Source organism: Cryptomeria japonica, chromosome 6 (genome assembly GCF_030272615.1).
Source record: "Cryptomeria japonica chromosome 6, Sugi_1.0, whole genome shotgun sequence".
NCBI classification, from domain to species: domain Eukaryota; kingdom Viridiplantae; phylum Streptophyta; class Pinopsida; order Cupressales; family Cupressaceae; genus Cryptomeria; species Cryptomeria japonica.
The window spans coordinates 269,620,041-269,638,094 of NC_081410.1; positions in this window are offsets into that span (position 1 = coordinate 269,620,041).

Sequence of the window (18,054 nt, forward strand, 5' to 3'; positions counted from 1 at the left end):
TTCTTATTTATGTGTTTAATATTATATGAGGTTATTTGGAATTATTAATGTGTAATTGAGATGTGCAGGAAAATTATCCATGTGACCATGGAAACATTATGGAGAACCAAACCTAGACCTATGTACGTTCGTAAAGCCAGGGGTTGTCTAATTGGAGAGACAACACCCCGTATGTATCATATTTTATTTGTGAAAGTAAATGTTGCATGTGTGTTTAATTAAATTTATTAATTTGTGTAAATCCAACAAGAGACAAATTTCATGTGTAATTTTGTAATGTATTTTATTGTGTCACTTGACACGTGTTGATTTATGTCTTGATTTTTTACTTGTCTCTTGGAGGGAGTTGTTTCAACAATAGCTTTTTCAAACATTTGAATGTGGTTCTAAATTTTCCTTGGGTAGAGAGTCTTTGGAGTGGTCAACTCAGGTTTGACCCGAAAGTTAACTTCAGATGGGTTTATAAGGGGTCAAATGGACTCCTAGGGGTAGTTTAGAGGTGTTTCCTAAAGTCCATAAGGTATACCTATGGGTTAGGAGTATTTTTAGGCATGTGTCTACTCCCATGTGACTGTTTAGTCACCTCAAAAAGTGGGTTTCCTAAGGTGAGCGAAAATTCAAATTAGAAGGTGCCATCTAGGTTAGATAACCTTCCCTTTTGATGTGAGATCCTTTTTCACACTTTCTCTTACTTTTTCCTTTTTCAGTTTTAGAAACCTGTGAGAACTCTCACTGAGATTTTTTTAGGCAAGAATGAGAGACTTTGTGGGTAATCACCCACTCTCCATTTTTGGAGATCATGCAATTTTGAAAAAGATAGTTTTTGGGATAGAAATTTGGCTAAGGGTAGAAGGTAGGATTGTGGAATTGGGCTGCTCATCCTCAAACTAGTTCGAGCAAACCTTTGGGAAGATTGAAGGTTGGTTTATCTTCTCCTTTTGTTTCTTTTTATGTTGCATGTTTATGTTGGAAAGATTGCTTGTATGTAAAAGTTGGTTTCTTGTATTTTCTGTTGTGAAAACTTATTATTTGACCTATCTGTTACTTCTTTTATGCATTTTCTTGTGATTTGGGAGTAACCAAGCCCTTCTACTCTTGGGAGAGTAGGATGGTCTTGTGGGTGGTAGAAGTTGGACAACCCTCGAGTGAGAGACTCTCATTATGAGAGTGAACTCAAGGGGTGTATATGTGACCCTTGCTGCATGGCCTAGTTTATGCATTTGGGGGTCATAAGGGGAGAAAGTATGACATGAATGCCTTGGGGGGCATAAGGATGTGGGGTCAATGAAGTTATGATATATCTTTGTTTGCCATGAGGTGCCTTTGTGATATACTATTCTTGCAGTCTCCTCAGGGTATTTGGTCCACTACCACCCGTGTAAAAACATCACATTTTGTGATGAAGTGTAGCCTTGGTTGGGAAAGTGTTTGTTGTATGTTTTTCCCTTGCTTGCTATGTTTGCATGTGTGTAACCTGTCTAGGGCTTGGTTCTCCAAGCTCGGGGGTGGCTTCTAGTAAGCCTAGGTTGGGAGGTGAGCACTCCATGGTCAAAACCTTATGATTCATTTGCAGGATTGCTTGGAAAGAAAAGAAAAAGATAAGCTAGGAGTTGCTGGATTTACTTGATTTGCATAAAAAAGATTAGGGAATGGAATATTTTATATTTTAGTTGCAGCAATGAAAAAAGGAAAGCTATATGTTATATTTATTTGAAAAAGAAATGTATTCATTTTGTTTAAAATCCTCATTTAATATAAATGAGAGAATAGATGGGTATCTCACCCATTTGTAATGTTAACTATATTGTCTTTTATATATACTTTAAAGAAATGCATTATTTTTATCAAGCTATTACTAAAAAAATGAAATGTTTATCTTTGGATTAAGTTCCTATAGTTAATGAAATAATATTTGTTGTATGCATGTTAGTTTTGAAAATAAAAGTTCATTTTATCTCCTTATGCATATTGAAATAATAGAAATGAGCAAAGTAGAAAGCTTGCATGCTAGTAAGAGAAAAATTAAGCATCAGTCCTAAATATTTATTTCCAAATACAAATCATGGTTTAATAGATTTAACTTGTCTATCTCAAAGGTTAATTTAATTGATTCTAGGCTAATGTAGTTGCTAAATAAAGTTTATTAAATTCTGTAATTTTCCCTTTTATTTGCAGTAAATAAATCTAGAATTAATAATCCACCTCTAAAGTTAGCAAATAGATTGTCAATAGAAAAAGAAATGCTTTATTTAAATCTATTAGTTTTAAAAATCTGCTTTAAGTGATTTTTAAAAAAGAAAGGGGAATAAACGGATTGTTTAAAGTAAATAAAAGAAATTTTGCCCTATTATCATGTTGTCAATATTTTAATAATTTATGCATAATTTAAAAAGGTTAAAAAAAATATATATATAGATTGCTTAAGTGTGTGTGTATATATATATATAAAACTACACATTTTATTTAATAATATTTCTCTATATGTGAAACTTCCTATTTTTTTAAAAAGAAAAAACTTTACGATCACAAAAAGATATATATATATATATATATATACATAAATATATATATACATAAATATATATACATAAATATATATATATACATATATATATATATATACATATATATATATATATACATATATATATATATATATATATATTGTATTTTAAAAATTATAAAAAAAAAAGATCTAAAGTCATTTTTTTTAAACAAAAAAAAAAAAGCAAAAAGGCGAGCCTCGCCCCCCCCCCCCCCTCCTCGCGTTGTGGGTAGCGACACCCAGCGATGGTCGCAGCCGCCACTGTGGGCCACAACCCACAGTCGGGGAGGCTTCGGCGCCCCCTATGGGCGGCACCCCCCAGTAGCGGCACAGTCGGGTTGCAGGCCACGTCTCACAGCGGCAGCCAAGGCCGCCTCTGTGAGTCACAACCCACAGGCATGGCTGCGGCCGTCCTTGCGGGGAGCCCCCACTATCTCCACCACCGTCGCACAACCCTAAAACCCCCGTGGCCCCTTGTGCAGTGCCTCCACCTGGCAAGTTCGGCCCTCCTCCCTACACAATAAAAAAAGAGATGAAACCCTAACCCGCTTCGGGTTAGGGTAGCTTGAAAGTAATAAGAATAAAATGAAAGGGTATTTTATAATATATTTAATTAGGTCACATGGGGTATTTTTATAGTAATGTTTATTTAGAAAATAAATATCCTCCTATATAAATATGTATGTGTTTAATGAAAATATATATATATATATATAGTTTAAAATATGAACATATAAATCTAACTTGATTTTAATTATTTTAATTAAACATTCATATTTTATATATGTTTATATAAACATGTGAATGTGATGTTTTAAATTTTAAATTATATGAGAGTTTAATTCCCTAGAAAATTTATAACGAATTTATTTTGTTTGTAAGTTATTGGACTAGAGGGGGATTATTTAGTCCACCTAAATTTAGGCTATTCCAGACTAAAGTTTATAGGGCAATTTACATTATGGATTTAATTGACCCTTTAGTCGAATTAGTTTAACCATAATTTAATTATTGTTAAAATAAAATATAGGCTTAATAATCTAAGTGCTAGGATTAATTTATTTAGTTCCTAAAAGCAATTACTGCTTATTGGAGATTAATATTATCTTTGTCAATTAATTTAGAGATTTTTGTATAAATAAATTTATTTATTTATTAAATGGTGGGATAATAATAATTTCTTTGGAAGAGGATATCGTGGTGGAATTATATATATTCGAAAATAAGTCCAAGACCTTGATCTTGCGAACTCATTTAGCCTAGATGGAATGTTATACTAAATAAAGCAATTATCATTTTAACGTTTGACACTTCAATTTTTGATTGCTCGATTAATTAGTATTATTATGTTAAAATCATATTAATAATTAATTTCAAGATGCAAGATTTAATCAAGTTATAAAGGAAAGATGTATTATCACGGATGCAGGAAACTTGTTAGGAGATAAATAATTATTATTGAATCAAGTAATTATATTAATGCCTATTTAGTAGAAGTCGATCTAATTAAAAATTATAATTTGCAACTATAATAAAAAGGGACATTCGATATGAATTTATTATTGTCCTTATTAAGTCATATTGCTCCGTTTGATTATAGGAGTTATCGTAATTTGTTATGTTAGGAATATCCTAACTTTGTCGCCTAGGAGTTTTACAGAAACCTAAGGCTTCTAGATAAATTTGTTCTATTCATTGCTCACATTAGAAAAATGTTTTATTATAAATTAAGATCCTGCCTAGAACAACCTGTTAAGTTATCACATCTAATTAAGCATATGTTTCATATAATTAAGTGTTTCAAAAAAAAATTTATTCCGTTCGTGCCCAAAAGTTTGGGCATGACAAGATCGTTCGTTATCTGCGTGATTAGAGTGTGTCTCTCTTCTAGGGTTTAGCATATCCCTATTGTTGTTGTTTGTACTTTGGAGGATTAACTGGCTCACTCTTTCGAATTTCTCATTGGTTTGCTCCATGAAAGTCTGAAGTTGTTTGCCCAATTGATCGACCATTGCTTTTGCTCCTTTCTTTCTCTGATATGTGATCATAAACTAAGAACCCTTCCCACAGGTTGGCAGGATTATGCTCTGATACCACTATAGTGTCCCTACTAGTTAGAGATCACTGTCCTGCAAAATAGTTTGTTAGAATACAACATACATATATATATATATATATATAAGTAATCTAAATTTCAATCTAACTTTAAAATACTTAATTAACATAATCACAATTTCTAATCTAATAAAAAGGATATGAATGTCATACGCAAGTATGTCCTTAGGCAGCCGTGAAGCTCACCTTCTTGGAACCCATCTTGGTTCCAAGCCCTCCAGGAAGTCGAAGGTGAATTCGACCCCTATCTTGAATGTAATTTCTTACATCCAAGTCATCCAAGAAATCGAAGGTTAATTCGATTCCTATCTTGGGTGTAACCTCTTACACCCAAGCCATCCAAGGAAGAACCTATGTCCATTCCTTGCCTTGGATGATGCATCCCATCATCCAAGTCCTCAGAGGGGACCGGCTAGATCCATCTCTTCTTGGTTGAACTTAATCAACCAAGCCATATATATGCATATCAATGTTTAGTATATACTTCCCTAGGGATTATCATAATCCCTCCCTTAGACTAAGGGAGTTTCCTCCCTATAGCCTCCATCATGTGATTACATTTATAATACATTTTTTACATTTTCATTACTATTTTCCATTCCATAATCCACCTTACATATTCCTAATTTAACATGTATTCCCTAACATATATTTTGAAAACTATTCATTAACATGTTTTTAGGAATATTCATTAGCATATATTGAAAATATCCATCATCGTATATTCACAGTTATTCATTAACGTGTATTCCTAATTATTTATTAATATGTATTCACTAACATCTATTTACACATATTTAACACATATGTTTACACATATCCATTAACATATTCATAAATATTCATTAGCATATTTATACATATTAATTAACATATGAAAATCATTCATTAACATATAAATTAAAATAGTCATTAACATGTTTATACGTATTAATTACATTCATTAACATATATATTAAATATGTATTAATTTCATTCATTACATATCTATTAAAATACTCATTCCTTACTATATATATTAGAACATTAATTACTTATATTCCATAATACATACAGTAAGTAACTAGTAACATATATATAAAATATTAATTTATTACTTACCTATTATGTTTACAGCAGTAGTGCCTGATCTGTGGTTGCCTCTGACCGCAGTTTCTCCTTACACTTTTTCATTGCCTTTCCTTCCCTCCTTCATGTTGCGTGCTGCTGACCCCCTTAATACCCCGCGAAGGGTTGTACCCCTCCATGGGTCCCCTTCCGCATGAAGGGGTGCAGTGGTGATCGCAGCCCAAACTGCGATTACCATCGCACCACTTCGTGCGAGCATAATCGGGGCGGGGGTTGGGGGGGGCTCGTTATATTATAATTACATTACACTTTGAATGGGGTGTTTAAAATATATTAAATATTAAATAATACCCTTTTCTTTATTATAATATATTAAATATATTTTCTTTATTATTATATATTAAATATATTATCATTTTAATAATATTTTTTCTTTATTATTTTATATATTAAATACATTAATATTTTAATAATTTATTTATATTAACATTATTTAATAATTTGCATCAAGTGATGTCATGGGGGTTATCACACTCTCCTAAAGATGAAATTCGGCCATCTTGGGAAATTTACTTTTTGGGGAGGTTAAACAAGTCCTAGGGAGTGGACACATGGCCAAATTTGGCCTTCAACCATAGGTACACCATATGACCCACTAAAAATGCTCCAAAACTGACTCTAGGAGTTGGTTTAACCCTTTGAAAGCCCACCCAAAGTTTACCTACGGGTCAACTCTGAGTTGACCCTCCTAATGGCTCACTATCCTAGGTTTACTTGGGACCTTCAAGGATAATTGAAAATATAAACATTGCAAAAGAATAAATTCCTCAAAAAGAGGCATGACAATGCCAACTCAACATACCACACATGAGTCAAGTGACACTACAAAAGGAATTCCACATCACAAATACACACATGGCAATTCTCCTTATTGAAATTTATAAATTAAACAAATTACCAAATTGAATACTCATGCAAGCATAACATTTACAAATTAAAATGTGTTTACAAACGAGTGGTTGTCTCTCCAAATAGACAACCCCTGGCTTCACAATTGCACATAGACCTAGACTTGATTCTCCATAATGTTTCCATGGTCACATGGATAATTTTCCTGTGCATCTCAATTACACATTAGTAATTCCCAAATAGCCTCATATAATATTAAACACATACATAAGAATACAAATCAATCACTCTGCATACAATGTACAAATCAATTTACCATATATCAAAGCAATCCACATAAGCAATCATCATAATCCTCATGAATTTAATCCATTCATAAGATGTGTATCATATTTCTAGCATCATAATAAAGTCTTGCAAATCAAATAAATGACATACAGCACCTCAATGTTATCCTATCCTAGAATCATATAAAATTCTATATCCATAATGCATAGAAATGAAGCATCAATATATAAATGTTATCCAATCCTGGGATCATATAAAGTTTCTTTTTTTATAATACATAGAAATAAAGCATCCATAATAGTTCGAACATGAAAATCACTGAAATGCTAGGATACATCAGGGTAGGGCCTCACACCCTCCCCCTCTAGGCATGAACTTCCTCCTGGAGTTCATAAAAAAGATGGGGGTACTGTGATCTCATACGTGTTACGTCCTCCTATGAAGCTATAACCTCATCATAGCAATCCCACTGGACTGTAACCTGGTCCAGCTCTTGACCTCGAAGGGCCAACGTCGGATGAGCCAAAATGCAAATGGGCTCCAAAGCTAGCTGCCCATCCGACTCCACATGCAAGGCATCCCAATCTAAATATGAGACTCAACATAGATATACTTTCTCAAAACTGATACATGAAACACATAATGGATGCGTGATAGGCTAGGTGGCAAAGCTAGGCAATAAGCAACTGGTCCTATCCTCTCAAGGATCTCAAATGGTCTGACCAAGTGAGGTGTGAGCTTAGAACCCTTTCCATAATAGATTGGACTCTTATGCAGTCGCACTCTCAGGAAAACTCTATCCCCAACCATGAAGCTTCGATCTATCCTCTTTGTATCTGCATACTTCTTCTGCCTATCTTGTGCCTCTCTAAGGTGTTGTCTAATCAAAATCACCTATTGCTCCATATCATGAACCATATTAGGACCTATGGCCACTCTATCCTCAATATGGTCCCAACTCAAAGGTGTCCTGCAAGGTCTACCGTACAAGGCCTAAAAAGGTGGCATCCCCAAAGAAGTGTGATGCCCATTATTATAGGCAAACTCTACTAAAGGAAGGTACTCCTCCCATCTAGTGTGATGATCCATGACGTACATGCAGAGCATATCCTCTAACACCTGGTTAACCCTCTCTCTCTGTCCATCCATTTCCGGATGATAGGCTATGCTGAAATTGAGCTTGGTGCCCATTGTTGCCTGTAATGCCTTCCAAAAGGAAGAAGTGAAGAGGGAATCCCTATCAGAAATAATATTGCATGGGATGCCATGAAGTCTGACAATGTCCCACAAGAACACCTATGCCACTGCTAGTGCTATGAAGGTAGCCTAAACTGGTGAGAAGTGGGTCAGTTTGGTCAACATGTCAACTGTCACCAAGATGGCATCATGGCGATGAGATGACATGGGAAGACCAATGATGAAATCCATAGATATAGTATCCCACTTCCATTCTGGTATAGCATGGGACTGGAGCAACCCACCAGGATGGCAGTGCTCCGCCTTGACTCTCTGACACTCAAGACATTGGGCTACTAACTCAGCAATAAGCTACCGCATACTTGGCCAATGATATAACTATCTCAAGTCTGCATGCATCTTCTTAACTCTGGGATGTGCTGCATAAGGAGCTCTATGAGCCTCCATGACTATGAACTCTCGCAATCCCCCAAAAGAAGGTACATAGATGCACCCTCTATGGTGTAATAGTCCATTAGACTCTAAGGAATAATCAACATACTTCCCTTTTAGTGTCTGTTGTGATCGAATCACTTGAAAAACCTCTAAATACCATCAATCCTCTGGCAACCACTGCAATATACGATCTCTCAAATCTAAGCTCATAGATATGGAGTATACTTCATGACGTCTCCTAATCAAGGCATCTACAACTACGTTCTCTTTCCCCTTGATGTAGTGGACATCAAAATCATACTCGCATAGAAACTCCATCCATCTCCTCTAATGGGCATCAAGATTAGGCTGGGTGAAGATATACTGCAAGCTCTGATGATCTGAATGAAGCTCAAAATGATGACCTAAAAGGAAGTGTATCCACCTCACTAGTGCATGCACTACTGCTACAAGATCAAGGTCATGCATAGGGTAGTTAAGCTCATGAGTATTAAGCTTCCTAGACTCATAAGCTATAACTCGACCCTCCTGCATAAGGACTGCTCCTAATCCATCCAGGGAAGCATCTGTGCATACCATGAAATCAGCTGTGGGGTCTGGCACAATAAGAATAGGTGCACTAGTGAGTGCCCTTTTCAGATCCTGAAAAGCCATCTCACACCTTTCTGTCCACTCTAATTTATTTCCCTTTCGCTGAAGGGATGTAATGGGATGTGCAACTCTGTAAAATCCCTCAACGAAGCGTCTGTAATACCCTGCTAGACCCATGAAACTCCTAACCTTTGTCACACTAGTTGGCACTAGCCAATCCATAATAGCTCTGATCTTTGATGGTCAACTAGGATCCCATCACCAGATATAACATGCCCAAGGTACTTAACCTTTGACATAAAGAAAGCACACTTCGACAAAATGCTATATAACTGCTTGTCCCTCAAACACTGCAAAACCTGACTCAAATGCTCCTCATGCTCCTTCTCATTTCAAGAATATATCAATATGTCATCAAGGAACACAATCACAAACTAGTCAAGGAAAGTGTGAAATACCCCATTCATGAGACTCATGAATACAGCTAGAGCAATCGTAAGACTGAAAGGGACCATGGTGAACTCATAGTGGCCATATCTGGTATGAAACATGGTCTTGTGGATATCACTCTCCACTATCCTCAACTGATGGTACCCTGACTTCAGATCTATCTTGGAAAATACTTTAGCACCATCAAGCTAATCAAGCAAATCATCGATCCTAGGCAAGGGATAACGGTTCTTGATGGTCACTTTGTTCAATTGCTTGTAATCCATGCATAACCGAAGGGACGCGTCCTTCTTCTTCATGAAGATGACTAGTGTGCCCCAAGGGGAGATGCTAGGACAAATTTGACCCTTCTCTAAGAGTTCCTCAAGCTGCATCTTGAGCTCATTAAGCTCATTTTTGGTCATCCTATAAGTTTCTCTCGAAACTAGCTTGGCTCCTTGTACAAGATCTATGTGGAAGTCAATCTCTCTGCTAGGTGGCATACTAGGTAGCTCGGCTAGAAACACATCTGCAAACTCCTCAAGGATGGGATGATCATCTAGGGAAGGCTCCTTCTCATTTTCTTCCTCTCTATCACTGATGGTGATAGCAAACAACTAGCATCCCTTTCACATGCTCTTCTTAAGCTGCATAGAATAAATCATACAAAGAGACACAACCCTCTAAATCCCAGTGATTACTATGGGAGAACCATGATCATCCTCACACTCAATCTTTTTCTGGTGACAATCCATCTTGGATCTATGGGCATAAAGCCAATCCATGCCAAGTACGATGCCATAAGATCTAAGTGGTGTAACTCTAAGGTCTACTAAGGTGGTGGTATTACCAATCTAGAGCTGACATCCCCTAACCTCTGAATCCATTGACACTCTAGCCCCTAAAGCTAACTCCACTTCCCAACTGACACCTTGCCTAATTGCCACTAGCCCGCAATGCTCCACAACCAATGGAGATATAAAGTAGTCACTAGCTCCTGTGTCAAACAATATAGAAACATCAATACCACTGATCATACCTACAGCCACAATAACTGTGGCCTGGTGCTCTTCCTGGTGGTTGTCAACCGCTGTGAAGACCCTATGGGACTTTCCCATATCCCCAACCGTAGGCTCTAATGCTGCCATCCTTTGACTACTTGCCATCTAACCCTGTGGACACTCTCTCACCATGTGGCCCATGGCTCCACATGTGAAACAAGCACCACGTGCCTGAAACTGTATGTCCTGAGGCCTAGAGAAAGACTATCCATCTGTCCTTCTCGAACCACTATACCCACCCCTGGAGGACTGTTGAGTCCATGTCGAAGGTGTGTAAGTACCCTCTGCTCTCTGGTCATGCCTAGGACCCTATGAGTGCCACTGCTTGGGCTTAAAGCCTTGTTGTCCCTAAGGGGGCCTCTACCTCTGATTCTACTATGACTGCTGTGGAGGAGGGGGTTTAAAGGAACCCGATGTATTCTTGTGGTTGCCTTTCTAGTGGGGTTTCTAAAATCCAAAAGACTGGGGTGCAAGGTTTCAGTTCTAAAACTGATCCCTCGTGTCCTGAGGCCTGAAATGAATTTCCTCTGCTATCAAGGCCTTCTCCATAGCAACCCAAAGGGTTCCTGGAGCGGCCATCCTCACCGGTCCTACTATCTCGACATTCAGTCCCCTGATAAAATGGTTGACGAGAAGCTTCTCATCCTTCAGGTAATCCACATATGGTAGGAGCTCGGTGAACTTACTCTCATACTGGGTCACTAAGAGACCTATCTGCTAGAGATTGTGGAACTCATCTATCCTACGCTGCCTGAAGTGCTCCGATAGGTATCATCAATTGTTCCACCAGTGCTCTTGATATCTCCAACCACGGTCTTGATCCTTATGCCATATTGCTGAGTGGTCTCTCCTTCAACCATCCTCATGTCTTCAAATTTCCTCTGAGGCTTTCTTCCTTAGCCTACTTGACATGCTCATCACTGCCATAAATGGTTTCTATTGGGAGTCATTAAAATTGAGTCAAGTTTAGAGGCCCATTTCAAAATTTTGCTCTGCATTCCCAAATAAGTCAGTTTGAATGGCCTAGTAGAGAGGGTAAAATGGAGCTAGTTAATTTTCAAAGGGTAAGGCTTGGTAAATGTGTCCTACACCTTTCATTTGACATTTTCAGTGATGTGCAACTTTTAGAATTCAGTTTGGATAAGTTTACCAGGTACCCATTTCGAGGGGTGAGCTGAAAGTGCATTTTAGGCACAAATGTAGATTTTATTGGGTAGCCTACTTTGAGTGCTTATATCTTTTGCCCTATTAATTTTCATGATGCAATTCAAAATGGATTGGATTCTATGCATAAATGTTAGTTATCTTGCAAAATTTAAAGTCCTTATGAATCAATTTTCTTAGTTTTCAAATCCAAACCCGTTTGCAGTTGGTGTGGTTTGACAAGTCCCTGTTTTAGTTGCTAGTCAGAGCCCTGTTTTGCATAAGTGTAAAAGTTACCTCGGTGAACGTCATGCCAAAATGTTTGTTCTAGGCTATTGTTGGTATAAATTACAAGCTAAGTTTCTAGTTTCAAGCTCTTGCCAATCCATTTGATCGGTTTTCAGAAGGGTTTCTTGAGCCATCTATTTCAGTGATCTGTACTTTTGTTGTCGTATCAGTTAAAGTTGCTATTTTTGTGAGTGTGCCACTCACACCCAGTCAGTCTTTTGGTCGAAGTGATTGTTCTAAGATTTGATATATACTTCAAGGTACCTATGTCTTAGATTTGAGGGTCTATGAAGGTCGTTTGATATTTTTAAGAAAGACATCATGTGTTGTCTGAGCATTGACTTCATCAGGTCCGCAGTGTCGACAAAGCTAGTTGGTCATTTTTGACAATTAATATCTCTTCACTCGGGATTCGTCTTAAGAAACCATTTGGTAGAGTTCATGCTTGTATATTAGAGTACACGCCTGTCAGATGGAGAGGTCCAGAAAGATGTTTTGACTGGTTTGAAAATTACGTCTTCGCAATTAAATGCGAAAATGGGGCGTAAGTGCCTGAAAGTTGCAAAACTCAGTTTGATGATCCGAAAATAGTGTCGATCAATTCCAGAGGTCTATTTAAGGTCTGTGAGGCATTTCAGAGGTCTGTTGCATAAAAATGAAAAAAAATTTCGAACCCATTTTGGGGCCCGACCTGGCCCATGCCTGTGCCGTATTATTTTATTGGCCACTTGGTTCACTGATAGATTTTTTAGAATATCTAAATGTGGATTGTAATCATGAGACATTTCATAAGAGTTGAAAAGACTATAGTGTTGTTCTCAAATTCTAATTCCCCTCTTATCCCTTATAAGAAATATAATAACTCTATCTACAAATAAAGAGATCAAAGAAAAAGAACCTCAGAGCAACATATGACAAGGTTTCAAGAACCTTCTACACTTTGAACTTATCCAAAGTTCAGGTGGGTATACCTTCTGTGAATAATTTCAAACTTTTAAAATAGATCCATAGTAAACCAGTCCAAAACTAGTGAATCTTATCGCCTCAAACGCAAACAAAAATAATAAAAGAGAGCTTATGCTCATGTTCAACATTGATCTTCAAGAAATGTAGAAAGAGAACTGCAATTGATACCATTTCCTTATCCAGGCCACGGATTTATCTAAATTAAACAAGGATCTCACAATCAAATATCTCCATACATATCATCACTTCGGCTTCTATCAACCCCATACATGCCTGACATCTATAAGAGTATTTCCTTCTTAGACTAGACAATGTTCATTAGATTCATAGTCTCCAACAAAATAACATACTGACAGAGATATTTCTTGCATATTTAATTCCCCTCCTAAAGAAGAAAGCTAAGAAACATATCTATAAAGACTGCATTACAATCCATGTTCAATTGAATAACCCTAGACTACCCAAATGAAACCAATAAATTATTGAAAGCACACCAGAAGAAAACACAAATTCTAGGCCTGAAAGTTTATGGTATGTATATTGATATTCATTTTTGAAATTTTTTTACAAAACTCAGAATATTCTTTGTAAACATAGAAAAAACCAAGATAAATTTTTGCAAAGTTTCTTTACAAATTCTTCTGATCCCTTTTTTTACTAGTCTTGGTATCCATTTATAATATTATGGATGCATACAAGCTTCAGACCTTCTCAAAAAGTATTTTACAACAACCTTCTTGTTTCAACAAGAAGTTACAAATCTTTTCCATATTCTAATGGTCCCCTTCCCGTGGTTGTCATTTAGGGGCTTCTTCTTGAACCTCTACATCCAGCACTACATAAATTCTTGTCCACTCTTGGTACACGCCATCAGTAGGCCATGAGAAGTTAATAACTTTCCCTCTTGTCTTGGCCAGTCTCTTCCAAGAGTTTCTCATTTTATTGACCTCTGAGTTTAGAAAGCCATAGTGTGATTTAATTTTTTCTATCTCCTCAATTGTTCTGACAAATAGGGAAGTATCATCTATGCTAATGATTCCCCTTATCCTTAATGATAGGTTGGCTCCTAATTCATTAAGACATACTTCTTTGTCCTTCAACTGAGCTAGACTGGCAAAACCCCCAGGAAATAATTCAAATACCTACTCAATGTACTCTTTCTTATACAAAATGATCTTCCTCTCTGAATTATCTACTCCTTCTCCTAATTTTGCTAGATCCTTTGTCAAGTCACAAGTGGATTTGATAATGGGGTCATCCCCTGCCTCATCATAAGATACACATATAAGTTCTAGGTCTTCCTCCCTAGGCTTCCACTTGTCCAAAATAGGCATTAGGATAGCCTTGTCTCCATTGAACTCATTCTACATATCCAAAACTTTACTCATATTGTTATACACCAATGATGATCCCATAGTGTCAGTAAAACTCAAAATTGTGGCCCTCACTCTCTCTTCATACTTATTTGCAAACAGGATTTGAGCCTGTTTTAGCTTTTCCAACTCCTGAGGAGTGATCTCAACTGATTGGGAACCAGAAGGTGTAAGAGAAGGTGGGAATTCAATGATAGGGCTAGTAGATGGAGGCTAGGTGGGAGAAGAAGCAACCATCAAGGTTGAGGACTCACCTTGATGGTATTGTCTTGCCAATTGGCTTTTCAATTTAGCAATAATGGTGTCTCGGCTCATTACCACTCCTTTGGCATCATTTTAAGCTTTTAGGACAATCTCTAACTTAGTTTGGAGAGCTTCCTTTTCTATTGCTTCTTTCTCTGCCACCACAACATTAAATTTTTTCATTTTCCAAGACTATGCTAGCAGCCTCCACCACTCCAGTATTTTGTACTCTCTTCAATATCATACCTCCAAGGTAGCTTGACTCTGGGGTATCCTTTTTCTTTTTATTTTCATCTCTTCAGAGACCACATGGCCAAGGCAACATTATCAATCCTGAAGGTTACTCCTTCCATAGGCTTGGTCTCTTTCCTGACTGCCTCTAAAACTAAGGCATCTGCTATATCCCATTCAGGGAGGATGAGTACACCAGGCTTTGCTACCATTTCCCTTCCTTTGTTAGGAGTGATGGTCTTAAATTTAGTGACCATTTCTTGTTTTATTTCTTCTTCCACCATAGCTGCATCCTTGTGGGGTTGCTCATTCTTCCTCTTCTCACATCTGGCATTGAACCTATCAATATTCTGCTTCCACACAAACTGCATGAAAGCTCCTGAGGTAACAAAGTTGCTATCAGCTAAGAATTCTACATTGGCCTACTTAATGGCAAGATCTAGTTCCTGACCTTTGAACTCATTGGTGTTTATGTCCATATCAGCATATTCTAGCTCTAGGCATTCCATTCTCCACTTCATCATATGTATAGGCGATCTCCCCTAGACTCCCTAGCTGCAACAATTGTTTAGCTGCTGCCTGCTCATCTCCTATATGAATGGGGGATTGAGATGGGGAATATAGGGGCTCATTAGTTTACACTTCCTTTCCCACCCTTTGCTTCTTTGGGGATTCCTGAATGTCAATGACATCTTGCCTTTTCCTCTTCCCTTTTGAAGTAGAAGGTTCCCCTGTTGTTGGCACCAACACATTGTACTTGGATTTTCTATGTAGCACATAGTCACCATGAGGGATTTCTTTAGCAGATGTAGACCTAGCTAGAACTAGTCTTGCCTTCTCAGGGTTGTTTTTAATCACTGCTTCCCTCTTCTCCTTTAGTGTTTGCATTACATCTTCAAAGAAAAGAATTAGGAATTTAGCCTTTTCCTCAAAGGGGTGAAAACTGGACAAAGGGTCATAGCTGCTATCAAACTGGTGCACAAAATCAAGAGCCTTCTTATAGGCCACCCATTTCTCCTTCCTCATCTCTTGCTCATACAAATCAAACTCATTTCTGATGAGGTGTTCAGGGAATTGGAATTGGTGAGGTATGGCTTTGTATACTTCCCTTTTCCTAAACATACCATTAAAGAAATCTTCAAGGTCAGAAAACCTTGACACTATAATGGACAAATGGTATTGTTGAAAGAATTCCTCAAAGCACTTCCATCCACCCTTAGTAATCACAAATTGATGTTCTATTGTTACTGTAGGGAAAATTGCCCCTTTTCCTTTGTTAGATAGATCTACCTCTTGCACACTCCCAATCTTCTTGAGGATCTCTATAATTCCTATTTTCAATGGGACCTGATATGTTAACAAAAATGGAGTACCTTTGAAACCGTACACTCTGAAAACTGTGGAAATAGGGTACAAGTATATGTCACCCCAATTGTGGACAATCTTAATTTCTTCAGCAAACTCCTTAGGCCTAAGAAACTCCAACAAAGCTTTAGGGACCCTTGGATTCTCTGAGCATAAGAGAATTATGATTTTGGATGCAAAACACTTATCAAACTTTAGGTAGCTGGCATCCTTCCTGTCCCATGACAACACTGTGCTCCATAGTTGAACTGGCATTTTCTCCCCATCCTTTTCTTTCACCGGATCCATTTCATTTGCAAAGTAATCACCACCCTTGAATAGAAAAAGATGCATGAGAAGGGAGTACCATCCAAAAGGCCTATCCACCTTACCATTCTTTATCCCTATCAAGCCTTCATGGATTGCATCAGTAATATAGGGGGCATAATCAAATGTTACTGCCAGAGAAGGATTTAAAATTTGAGCTATCATTAACATGTAATGAGTTGGCATGTTTACTTTAGCATCCTCTCCAAAAATCTAGCATAGTGACCAGTATAATCCTTTGGCTCTAAGAGTGAACCAATTTAGGGAGAAAGGATCCATGGTATTAGGTCCTACAACAGTCAGCCCTCCTATTTTGACCAAAAATTCTTTAAGAGGCCCATTTCTAAGATGATTTCTCTGTGCACTATAGACTTGAGCTAATGATTCAAAATTGATAGGCTCCAAATAATTGGACAACTCACTGAGCCCAAATACATTTCTGAATTCATCATCATTGACTTCAATGAGGGTTTTTCCATTTATATCTCTAACACTTTTGGTGAGAGGGTCATAATTATGTGCGATCTGAGTTAGGAGATCTACATCCATGAAAAGTCCAGAGACCACTAATTTACCTACATCCAACTCCCAAATATTGTTCATCGGGGTAGGGGAGTGTCTCATACCAAAACCAACCTTGAACAAACCCAAACTAGACAACCCTATCTATGGATCTCTCAGCCAATTGCCCTTGTCATACAATCCTTCTCCTATTCTCAAGTGAGGAACCTTGGGCACTAATTCTTTAACTTTAGTTTCTACATTTGTGGACAAAGAAAATTGTTCCAGGAAGTCATCATAAATTGCTCTCTCTTGGTAATTAACCTTCCCTATGAAGTCCCTTCTAGGTGCCATCTTAATGATATGTAAATATTTCAATTATTAATCACAACAATTCTTTAACAGAGAAAAACCACAATTCATCAATCTTTCAAGTAACTGGTAAGCAAAATACAAGAAAACCTGTTTTTGGCCTGAAGAACTCTACTTTGCACCAACTTTTCTGCAACAACTCTTCGAAATAATGCCTACATTCAATTGATGTGATTGTATATACGGCAATCGAGCTCTTAACTGCGACATTGACACCACATGCTTCGGCCATCACTTCAAAATTGAATTCACGAATGAATTTGAAAATTTCACTCCAACGGATCATAGAATGTCTGTGTTTCTATGACTTTGTTGTTTTGCCATTTTGCGAAGCCTAAAATCTATGCATCTTCATCTAGTGAAATCATGCCAACCGTCAGATCCCATGAAACTTGCACAACCTTTACTTTATTGACTATTCTTCATTTGGCGACAGGCTCAGACCTCTTTCACCATTTCACAAAAGCTAAACATCATGCACATTCACTCAGTGAAACCGTGCGGTCTGTCTGATCAAAAGGAACTTGATTGGTCTTTATCTTGTTCTGTGACTGGTAGTTTACATCACTAACCACGCACCAAGCCCTGAAGGCTAATGGTTTTTGCTGATTTGTGAATGGTAACTACC